Here is a 9431-nt window from a genome sequence, read left to right on the forward strand (position 1 = left end):
AACATGACATGTGGCTTGCATTGCATTTCTCTTTTGCCAGGATGCTGTAGACTCCTCTGGCTTCACCTCCTTCTCCATTCTGGAATCTGCTTTGCTCTCTTTAGAACATTTTAAAGATCACCAGCATCCACTTTTTGCTCTGCACATCTTGGGAGTGACCTTTGGCCGGAGGACTATGATTCTGCTCTGGGGATCTGAGAATTCTCAATTAGAACTTCCTTGACTCGTTCTGCTGCCTCCCATGGGTGGAGAAAAGACTCAGGAGCACAGTCCCTGGAGACTTCATTAGAACTCAGCAGATCCTTCAGCTGAGCAGGGGTGGCTCGGTGCAGGGCCAAGAACACTTTGAGTGTCCCTGGGGGATGCTAAACACCTGCTCTTAGATTTCTGCACTGTAGTGGTTACCTGTGTAATGGCGTGCACTGGTGAGAACATGGGCTGTGGAGCTGGAGAGGTTCTGATTCTAGCTCCACCTTACTAGGCTTGTTTTTTGAGCCCCTGGTGCCTCAGTTTCCTCTTCTGTGGAACAGGGGCAGTCCCAGTCTCTGTGAATCACTGACAGACCTAAATGGGACCCTGCATGTAAACTGCCTAGCTTAGTGGCTGGCATATGGGCAGGTGCTCAGTGAGTCTTGTCCACCTCCTCTCTCCCACCCCATCTTCACATTATCCACCAAGGAGAAGGAGACAGCAAGGAGACTGAAAGGGCTCAGGATAGAAAGGCTGAGGGCACCAAAAGCAAACTTCCCAACTGCCCATTTTTGCCCAGGGCTGGCCTTGAGGGAGGAGATAGGACAGGGGCTGCTCAGAGCTCTGGACTAATGAGGAACTGGAGCCCACTCTGAATCTGTCACCATTGATTTTTCATTCCAGGCAGCCTGCAAGCTGCCCCAGGAATCAATGTCGGAAGGTGAAAACAAATTTCTAAAATTAGCCTGGAATATACTGCAAGAAAAGCCTTCTGCACCACAAATAGTAATGAAGCAAAAACCCGAGGAAGGTGTCATCATGGGAAATGCAGGGGACCGGCAGCACACCAGCGTGCTTACTGTCTCAGCATGGGGAATCAGTGTCAATGTGGAACCATCCCACCTTATGGGAAATACTCACACTCCATCCCCACATGGACTCAGCACATTCCAGCACCTCCTGAGTCCTGTCATGTAGCCATTCAACTAGTAAGAAGGGATGGCCATGCTAAGAGCTGACTTTGGACTGATAGGAAGGGGCTTGCATTTGCATCCTGCTGTTGAGGCTAGAGAGCAATCCATCTTTCCAAAGGGTGCAAATTTATGGGCAGTAAGTGTCAGGAAACCATTTTGATTTCTGGCCAGGCTGCTCTGTGACCATTCATACTGGGTCAGGAGGCCCAGCCATGACAGTTTTCATGACCATGTGTCTGAGGCAAACCTTACTATCTGAAGTGAGCACTCTTACAGATGCCCCAATGCCTGTGTGACTTATTTTGCAGTCTTCCCACACCCCCAAGCCACCATGATAACATCTAAGAAGAAAGGAAATAATGAGTTTCGTGAGGACCATTTTGTGGCAGGAGCTATTCTCTGGGGACCTATTTTCCAGACTGCAGGTGTTGCAGCTGGGGGCTTCTGGAAGGCAATGCGAAGGAGAGCATATTTATCCTGGCTTTTCTGACTCAAGGATGATATAAACGAATTGAAGAGCAGTCCTGTGGATTTGCCATCCTCAGTGGCCTTAGGAATGTTTTAGTACAGCTAAGCATCTGAGTTGGAAGTTTCTTGGTCCATTGTCTGCTCACAGTGGGACTGCACCATCATACAACCCACAGAAGCTGGAAAAGCTTGAGTTTAAGAGTAGATAGTCGTGCTCGCTTCGGCAGCACATATACTAAAATTGGAACAATACAGAGAAGATTAGCATGGCCCCTGCGCATGCTTTTAATTTTTATTTTATTTAAAATAAAAATTAAAAAAAAAGAGTAGATAGTCACTGATTGGGAGAAGACATCCAATGATTTTCTTTTGCAAAGTGGACTCCAAAGAAATAGCCAAGAGAACAAATATTTCCATAGCCATGTGCATAGCTGCATGCTTTGTAAATGTAAAACATCTGAAACAACTGAACACGCAACTTCTGGGGCTTTGCTAAGCCACACAGAGGCATCAGAGGTGCCGTATGGGACCTTGAGGTGAGGCAAGTAGAGTGAGATGGTGGAAGGGGCACTGAGTGACCTGCCCAGTGAGACTGCAGCTGGGATAAATGAAGGAACAGACATTGGAAGAAATGAGTTATGAAAATAGATGTTTTATTGGGCATGATAATGTGTGCCTGTAATCCCAGCACTCTGGAGGCTGAGGCAGGAGGATCACAAGTTTGAGGCCACCTTGGGTTACATAGAGAGTCCTTGTCTAAAAAGAAAAAAATACAGACATTAGTTATAAATATTCACCAAGATCATAGACTTAGTTCCATAAGGGTGCTTAGTGGTATTTTGGTCTAACTCATCAATCATAAATTCAATTGGTAATTTTTCTGAGCACTCACTGTAATCCACATATGTGCCAAAAACCTGGGGAAATAATGGAAAGTCCTGACTGTCATTGCCTTCAAGGTTTAGGGTGGAAATACCTTCTACATTGCTTTTGATGATAAGTGACCATCCAACATCTGCTGGCACTCTGCTCTCTGAGGCCCATGCCCCTCCAATGTGGGTGTCACCAGCTGGGACCTGAAAGGTACTGCTCTCGTTCCTTCCACAACAGAGCTATCCTTGTCCTCTGGACTCACAATGAACAGATCTCTTCCTCCTTTAGATTAAACCGAGGTGCTTCCAAGATGGGAGAAAGTACTTAAAAGTGCCAGTCCTAAGCTGGGCACTGGTGGCTCATGCCTGTATTCCTTCCTGCAAGGGAGGTTGAAATCAGGTGGATTGAGTTTCGAGGCCAGCCTGGGCAAATAGTTCATGAGATCTCATCTCCAAATAACCAGCACAAAATGGACTGGAGTTATGGCTCAAGTGGTAGAGTGCCTGCTTTGTAAGTGTGAAGCCCTGTGTTCAAATCCCAGTCCTACCACCCACTCCCCATCCCCCAAAAAAGAAGAAAAAGTGTCAGCCTCAGTACTTGGCTATGGTCACCCAGGAGGAATGGTGTGCTCCAAACTGCCACTCCCTCTACCAGGACTGCAGATGCCTTGGTCTCCTGATCTACTCCCTGAGTTCCCAGGCTTTCCACCCCAGTGTGTGGAGAGCAGATTATGGAAAGCCTAAGAGAACTGGACACAAGCAAGGTGAGATGCAGCTTAATTGCTTTTATCTGTAGGGCAAGATAGGCACAGCCCCAGCCACAAACGGAAAAGAATAGCTGTATCTCCTAAATTGTCTATGTTCAGAGAAGCAGGAATGCAGTTTTCTCCTGTTACAATGTCACACCCCTCCCCGAGAACCGCAGCTCCACCCTGTTTACCACTGGGTATGAGGCCCGATGAAGGAGGGCAGGAGGCTTTTGCTTTTTGCCTTTGGTTGTTTGGACTTTGGCTTTTGCTTTTGCTTTGGGCTTTCTGGTGTGGGAAGCTTTTGGAAGGGAAAAGAATTACTGAAGGGAAAAGAATTGCTAAAGAGGAGTTGATAGAAAGTCTGCACCAAGAACTTTAACAAGGGCCTTAGAAAAAAGAAAGCTAAAGAAAGAACTTTAACATAGGCCTTAGAAAAACTAACCTAAAGAAAGAACTTTAACATAGGCTTTAGAAAGCTAAGCTGAAGAAAGAATGTTATACATATACCTTAGAAAAGCCAAGCTAAAGAAAAGCCAAAGAGAACATGGGACAGTGCAAGACACAGGGCCGAGACTGTTTCCTAGAGGGAAAAGTCTTTAAGAGTGATTAAGCTAAGGAACAGATAAGAGAAAACATGGGAGAGTGTGAGTTTAAGGAAAGAGGTTTTAAGTAAGGTTTTAAAGAAGACTTTAGAAGCAAGGTTTTAAAGAACTGCAAGGAGTAAGGCCTTAAAGGACAGAGAAAAGAAGCAATAAGGGTTGGGCATCTCCACGCGAGCACCCAACACACCTGACTCCACTTTCTGTCTGTCTGTCTATCCTATGTCTTTTCTGAATCTCCAGTCACCCCCAGTTAAGCCCATTTAGGTTTGATAATAACCAGGAGCGAGAGAAAAAGCTTGCTCTAACAAGGCGGGGGGGCGGTAAGAAAACAGCACCCCCCCACCAGTGGTGATTTGCCTAACTTATCGAACCCTTTGATTGATCTGATATGGTCTGGCTACCAAGGAGTGACACATATTTTAGATTGTTCAGTTCTTGATGGAAGTAGCTGAAACCAAGTTCCCTAGAGGCTGGGCAGGGTTGAGGTGGGGAGGATATGAGTTTTTTTTTTTTTTTTTTTGGTATTGGGGTTTGAACTCCTTCTTAGACTTGTTAGGCAGGTACTCTATCATGTAAGCCATACCTCCAGCCCATGACTAATTTTTGTTTTGAGATCACATCCCTAACTTTTCTCCCCCACCCCAATCTTATGTTCTTTGACTTCCCCAAACCTGAGAGCCAGAACCTTCTTCACCTTCTATGAGAGAGGGTCACAATTCCAGAATTCAGGGATGGACTTCAGTCCCTATGGGTCCAACATTCTATCCCAATGGTGCCTTCCCAATTTCTCCAAGAAGCCTGGAAACCCTTAGTCAATTAGAACCCCTGGTGACCCTCCTAACACAGAGGATTTCCTGCTTGGGCCTGTGGGTAATGCTTCATGCCTGGCAGCACAATATTTATAAGGAAGCTGTCTCTTTTTCCGAGTGTAATGTCTCCAGCAAATCTTGGTACTTCTGTTCACTAACTGTGTGGTCTTGGCATGTTTCTTGGCTTCTCTGAACTTTCTCTGTAAAGTGGAGGTATCTGTCTGTGAAGCACTGGTATCCATATCATGGATAGCCATGAGACATTATATCTACTGAGTGAGTTAACTGATTTAAAGAGCTGCACACTGCATGGCACACTGTAATCACTTAGAATGTTTGCTTTCACCATCTATTACCAAGTTGCAAAGGGAGCCTCCTGGAACTAGACTCAAGACTCAAGTCCTGAATGTACCAAGGTATAGCAGAATTTCTTTTGTCAACTCCTTGGACACTAGGGTTTTAGATGTTTAAGGATTGCATTAGATTTCTAAAACCTTCATACACTTTACAGACTTACTGCGACCTCCCCTATCCCCAGGTTACCCCTAGCACTACCTAGAGAATTTCAGGTTCACATTTTGGTATATATCTTCCCATACCCTTTTTTTAATCTCTTTCTTTTTTGTGTATATAGTGGAAAAAGTGCTTTATTTTATGTATCATTGGTACACAGTACATAAATTGCCTAAAATCAGTCTTAGAAAACACAGCAGTTACACCTTCAATGGTCAAAGACCAAGTCTACTTTGCAGTCTACTTCATTTATGGTCAAATGGCTACAATAATTTAAATACTTAAAATCTCTTTATATCCAATGTTACAAATGGTTTTTTATGTTACAAGTGCTATGACTTTTAAAATAAAAATCTCTTTAGTTATAGTAGACCATATCTCTAGTCAGAACAAATCATTCCTTTTTTTTTTTCATTTTTCTTTTATTATTCATATGTGCATACAAGGCTTGGTTCATTTCTCCCCCCTGCCCCCACCCCCTCCCTTACCACCCACTCCACCCCCTCCCTCTCCCCCCGCCCCTCAATACCCAGCAGAAACTATTTTGCCCTTATTTCTAATTTTGTTGTAGAGAGTATAAGCAATAATAGGAAGGAACAAGGGTTTTTGCTGGTTGAGATAAGGATAGCTATACAGGGCATTGACTCACATTGATTTCCTGTGCGTGGGTGTTACCTTCTAGGTTAATTCTTTTTGATCTAACCTTTTCTCTAGTACCTGTTCCCCTTTTCCTATTGGCCTCAGTTGCTTTAAGGTATCTGCTTTAGTTTCTCTGCGTTAAGGGCAACAAATGCTAGCTAGTTTTTTAGGTGTCTTACCTATCCTCACCCCTTCCTTGTGTGCTCTCGCTTTTATCATGTGCTCATAGTCCAATCCCCTTGTTGTGTTTGCCCTTGATCTAGTGTCCACATATAAGGGAGAACATATGATTTTTGGTCTTTTGGGCCAGGCTAACCTCACTCAGAATGATGTTCTCCAATTCCATCCATTTACCAGCGAATGATAACATTTCGTTCTTCATGGCTGCATAGAATTCCATTGTGTATAGATACCACATTTTCTTAATCCAGAACAAATCATTCCTTGCTAGCTTACAAGTCTTTGAAATAACGGATCAGCAGTTTCACCTTCCTATAGATGATTGGATTTATGTAATTGGGCTACAGGGCAGAGGTGCCTCATATATTTAATAAACCTATTCAATCTTTTTTTAAAGATAAAAATTGGCTCTCACTATACATACTACTTTATAAGCTACTTATATTTCATTGCTAATATTCTCCCATGGCATTAAACATATTCTTATGCATTATTGTTTTTAACAGGTTTATAGTTGTCAAGTGTCCAGATGAACCATGTCTACTAGACATGTAGATTGCTTCCAGTGTTATGCTACTATAAATAATACTGTGATGAACATCCTGGATTTACTTTTCAGTGTCAGAGCTGCTGCTAAGACTCATGGTCATCCCACCACTTCAATCCTGTCCTCGAGCAGTTATTGTTTTGAAGCCAAATTCAGGACCTGACATTTGTCTTTGTTTCATTTTATCTTGTTAAATTCAGCCCATCTGCCCAGCCTGTCTAGAGCCATCTGGATCCTGTCGATGTTTTTGTAATCTGCTATCCTTTTTTTTTTCTTTCCCCTTTTAGAATCAACTACAGATTTTGTAAACAGGCCTATTATGTTTTCAACTAAGTCATTATCATTAATAAAAATGTTGTGCAGGTCAAAGTTGAGGCCAGAATCCCGTGGCAGGCCACCAGAGACCTTCTTCTAGGTTTATAAACACTTGCTGGGTTTGGCCAGTTACAGATTCTCCTAATTGAACCAGCATTCGGCTCACATCCTCTTGTATGTTTATAATAAAGTTCACAAAACAAAGTCGGACCAGATGGTTTCGACATCCAGGCTCAGTCAAGAGGAACCATCCTCAGAAGCAGAAGCGCAGGTTCTGGATGGTCAGTTGGGCTCCTGTTGTTTCTATTTTAACTGGGGCACTTGGCCACCTGGTCTGCTGACTGCTATCTCAATGACCCAGGCTTCCTGGGGTTACTGTCCCCCCATCAGTCAGTGACAGCCCCTGGGAAGTAGCTGACAATACCAGCTGAGCCCAAGTAGGAATGATGCCTGACACTGAAGGGACCTAGCTAGGGCCTAGCTCCTCTCAGTGCTGCATCAGAGTCCAGTCCTCACCCCACACACAGTGCTGGGGGACAGACACCAGGGATACATATGAGAGATTATGCATCCTGGGGTTTGTCCATCTGGGCAGTAGACTGGCACTGATGGGGGCGTTCAGGATTCAGAGAAAGCACTGACTCCACAAGGTCAAGGCAAGTCCCCTTCTTCTCTTAGTCTCAGTGACTCCACAAGGTCAAGGCAAGTCCCCTTCTTCTCTTAGTCTCAGTGACCTCATCTGTTAAATGGGATGAGTTTTATCTACCTGTTAGGTGCTGGCCTATGAATTTCATGAGATGAGATAGAGATGGTATAAAGGGATGGGGGAGGGGGAGTGTGCGAGGAAGTGTGTTTTGCTTGGTCTCATAACATTTAAAAAATTTAAGACAGTTTTCAAAAATTAAGAGATTTCACTTAATACCCTGGATTTTGATTCCTCTTTTTTATTTTTTGAAAGCAAAATTAATTTATTTAATCAAAGTTTTATGTGACAAGGGAGCTTTTAGAAATGAAGATCCAAAGACCCAGAAAAATACAATGCATTTTTATTCTTAGATTCAATGAAAAATGGACAACTGTGCAGAAATGATTGGACAAAAAGGTCTGATACACTGTATGGGATTAAAGGGGGATCCAGCAAGGTCTGTCTGGATTCTTCTGGGTCTCTCTGTGGGTCCTGTTTTTTCTTGAAGAACTAGAAGATTTGGCCATATCAAGCTTATTTTCCTGGCTTCTTGCCCGGGTTAGCAATATGGTGAACCTCTAAGGATTGTCCCCTCACACAGATATCCCTTCCATTTGCCATGGCCTCTACCACTTACACAGCATGTGCCTGGGCACTTATGCCCACCCTTGGCCTGCTTACCTTACAGATCTGGGCCCTGGGGGCATTTGAGTTCATCATCCTGGTGTGACATAGAGGGGTTCTGGGTCAGGAATTGGGTTGCTCAGCCCTTGTGTAACCTCTCAGTGCTTCAAGTCCCTCTTCTATAAAACTGCCATAAGAATAGGGGGTTACCAGCTTGGGGTGGGTGGGACATGTCTGTAATTCAGGAGGTTGGAGCAGGAGGGTCATGAGTTTGAAGCAGTCACTGTAACTTAACGAGATCTTGCATCAAAATGAAATATAAAAGGGGCTGGGGGTGTAGATCAATGGTAGAGTGTTTGCCTAGCATGTGCTTGGCCCTGGGTTCAACCTGCAGTACTGCAGTACCAAACCAAATCAACCAACCAGCCAAAACCAAAAATCCATCTCTTAAGGATGGGTGGTTATAAAGACTGTGTCTATTGTGGCCCTTGGTTGGTTGTCCTATGGAGTTGCATGGAGCCTCATGGCCACCATGGTGGCCTCAGCTAGAGGACCAACTTGGAAACTGGCAGGAGCTAAGGGAATTTCAAAGCACACAGAAGTAGGAAGCCCAGCTATTGTCTCAGCTTCAGCACTCAGGCACAAGGGGTCCAAGGAAACCAGAGAGGGGGTACAGCACACAGCTCTCACCCTAGACAGAGATGCACATGTGGTGGAGAAAATGCCATCTGTCACACAGGTACCTATCCCTGGTGGCCCTTTCTGGGTGCACTGCCTGTCCAGTGATTTGAAAGTGCTGGGCTGGAAAGCCAGTTGGCTTCTGTCTGCAAAGTTTTGGCTCAGAGCTCAGGACTGTTTTACACATTTGTAACTAACTTGGCTGTGTGTTATCAACAGAGTTCAAAGCTGCCTTCCATCTCCGAGTTCCACTCACTAGTAGAGACCTTCTTTTTCTGGAGTGGGGGGCATTAATGAACCCCATTGGACCCTGCTTTTGGTATTGCTAGGATGTGATTCTGCTACATCACCTGATTCATTCTTTCTTTTCTCTCCAGAGGGCGAAGACCACCTGCCCTAAGCTCCCTATCTCAACATTTCTCTGCAAATTTACCAAAGCCTTCTTTCCTTCTGTGTCAGAGTCCAGGAGTTCAGGTGGGTGTTCAGTGCGTACCTACTCTGTGACCACACAGTGGGCAGTTCTGATGATGAGATCTCCCTTCTCTCCAAAGTTTGTCACCCCCTTCCATGGCTCCTCCCAAAGTATC

At 44.5% G+C, this 9431-nt stretch overlaps 1 non-coding gene across 1 annotated transcript; it reads left to right on the forward strand.

The window, feature by feature from the left end:
* The first annotated feature begins 1842 nt into the window (after positions 1 to 1842).
* Positions 1843 to 1949, forward strand: LOC141425208 (U6 spliceosomal RNA). Its single transcript, XR_012450297.1, has one exon. It is a non-coding gene; the product is annotated as a U6 spliceosomal RNA (small nuclear RNA).
* Positions 1950 to 9431: the final 7482 nt, after the last annotated feature.

Source organism: Castor canadensis, chromosome 7 (assembly GCF_047511655.1).
Source record: "Castor canadensis chromosome 7, mCasCan1.hap1v2, whole genome shotgun sequence".
Lineage (NCBI taxonomy): Eukaryota > Metazoa > Chordata > Mammalia > Rodentia > Castoridae > Castor > Castor canadensis.